The 2,500-nt window shown below is 42.1% G+C and overlaps 1 pseudogene; it reads left to right on the top strand.

Annotated features, from left to right (window-relative positions):
* The window catches only part of LOC135529387 (netrin receptor DCC-like), a 197,934-nt pseudogene that overhangs the window by 96,655 nt on the left and 98,779 nt on the right, over window positions 1-2,500 (top strand).

The raw sequence follows: 2,500 nt of genomic DNA, 5'->3' as shown, positions 1-2,500 counted from the left end.
CTCCAGCTGTTCTGTGGCTGTTCTCTCTAGCTGTTCTTGCTTGCTGTTCTCCACCTGTTCTCTCTAGCTGTTCTCTCTAGCTGTTCTCCAGCTGCTGTTCTCTAGCTGTTCTCCACCTGTTCTCTCGCTGTTCTCGCTAGCTGTTCTCCAGCTGTTCTCCACCTGTTCACCTGACTCCTACTCAACAAAGAGAACCCTGACTCCATTCGGGAGGATTGATGGGACTAGAATATCAAGTAGAGATAGTGGTAGTTAGGGACTGAGAATAATGCTGTTCTCTCCATCTGTTCTCTCCAGCTGTTCTCTCTAGTTGTTCTCTCCAGCTGTTCTCTCCAGCTGTTCTCTCTAGCTGTTCTCTAGCTGTTCTCTCCAGCTGTTCTCTACAGCTGTTCTCTCCAGCTATTTCTCTCCAGCTGTTCTCTAGCTGTTCTCTCAAGCTGTTCTCCCAGCTGTTCTCTCTAGCTGTTCTCTCTAGCTGTTCTCTCTAGCTGTTCTCTAGCTGTTCTCGCTAGCTGTTCTCTAGCTGTTCTCTCTAGCTATTCTCTCCAACTATTCTCTAGCTCTCTAGTTGTACTTTCCAACTGTTCTCTCCAGCTGTTCTTTCCATCTGTTCTCTCCAGCTGTTCTCTCTAGCTGTTCTCTCAAGCTGCTCTCTCTAGCTGTTCTCTCCAGCTGTTCTCTCCAGCTGTTCTCTCCAGCTGTTCTCTGCAGCTATTCTCTAGCTGTTCTCTCTGCTGTTCTCTCCAACTATTCTCTATCTGTTCTTTCCAACTGTTCTCTCCAACTGTTCTCTCCAACGGTTCTCTATCTGTTCTCTCTAGCTGTTACCTCTAGCTGTTCTCTAGCTGTTTTCTCCAACTATTATCTAGCTGTTCTCTCCAAATGTTCTATAGCTGTTATCTCCAACTATTCTCTAGCTGTTCTCTCCAACTGTTCTCTAGCTGTTCTCTCCAACTGTTCTCTAGCTTTTTCTCCAGCTATTCTCTCTACCTCTTTTTTCAAGTTGTTCTGTCCAACTGTTCTCTCTAGCTGTTCTCTTCAGCTTCTCTCTAGCTTTTCTCTCTAGCTTTTCTCTCGCTGTTCTCAGCTGTTCTCCAGCTGTTCTCTCTAGCTTTTCTCTCCAGCTGCTGTTCTCTCCAGCGGTTCTCTCTAGCTGTTCTCTCTAGTTGTTCTGACAAGCTGTTCTCCAGCTGTTCTCTGTAGCTGTTCTCTCCAGCTGTTCTCACAAGCTCTTCTCTCCAGCTGTTCTCTGTGTTCCCTCTAGCTGTTCTCTCTAGCTGTTTTTCTCCAGCTGTTCTCTCCAGCTGTTCTCTCCAGCTGTTCCTCCAGCTCTAGCTGTTCCCTCTCTCCAGCTTTTTTCTCCAGCTTTCTCTCCAGCTGTTCTTTCCAGCTGTTCCCTCTCTGTTCTCTCCAGCGGTTCTCTCCAGCTGTTCCCTCTATAGTTTCCCTCTAGCTGTTCTACAGCTGTTTTCTCTAGCTGTTCTCTCCAGCGGTTCTCTCAAGGACTGGCGACTGTTTGGGTTTATTTTTAGAACTGAACTGTATTATTCCATTTGTTCCTTCATTGAACGCTCCCATGTGTTCCGAGGCTGTACTTACAGTGTAATAATTCACACACACACTTCTCAGCACCTCTCAGTCTGGTTCTGGTCTATTAAGAGGGCTGTATTCATAGAAATGGAATCCGGTCGAGGGCTGTATTATATTCTTATGTATTATATTCTTATATTATATTCTGATATTATTATATTCTGATATTATATTTCTGATATTATATTCTGATATAACATTACGATATTATATTCTGATATTATATTCTGATATTATTATATTCTGATATTAATATTACGATATTATTATATTCTGATATAACATTACAATATTATATTCTGATATTCAATTATATTCTGGTATTATATTCTGGTATTATATTATGATATAGTCTAGTCATGTAATGCTTTGTAGCCTGTGTTCCCGTTTAACTTTATTGATTTATTGTAATAGACAATTGAATGTATATAGCACTTTTCACAGCTGATTGAAGGAGATCGTCTGAATAGTTGTTGCTACAGTATGTTGTCTGTGTTTGTGATGATTTAAACTCGTTTTTATAATATTGGTTGGTTCCAAGGTAACCCAACTGTAATAACAGTTGATTGACTGATTGATATTAATGGTACTCCTGATGTTTCCCCACAGAGCCCAGTTCCCACTATGTCATCTCCCTGAAAGCCTTCAACAATGCAGGAGAAGGGGTCCCCCTGTAGCTGAACTCATTAAAACGAGCGCTGTGACCAGATCTATAACAGGTAAGTACGGCACTAAGTTAGCTAGCTAACCCATTGAAACATTGGTGCTGCTAGCTAGCTGGCTAACTCATTAAAACATATGGTGTTAAGTTAGCTGGCTAATTCATTAAAACGTATGGTGCTAAGCTAGCTGGCTAACCCATCATGGTGCTAAAGCTGGCTAATTTCATTAAAACGTATGGTGCTAAGCT

Source organism: Oncorhynchus masou, unplaced genomic scaffold (assembly GCF_036934945.1).
Source record: "Oncorhynchus masou masou isolate Uvic2021 unplaced genomic scaffold, UVic_Omas_1.1 unplaced_scaffold_1155, whole genome shotgun sequence".
Classification (NCBI taxonomy): domain Eukaryota; kingdom Metazoa; phylum Chordata; class Actinopteri; order Salmoniformes; family Salmonidae; genus Oncorhynchus; species Oncorhynchus masou.
Note: the sequence above shows the minus strand (reverse complement) of the source record. Positions and strands in the feature narration are given on the sequence as shown.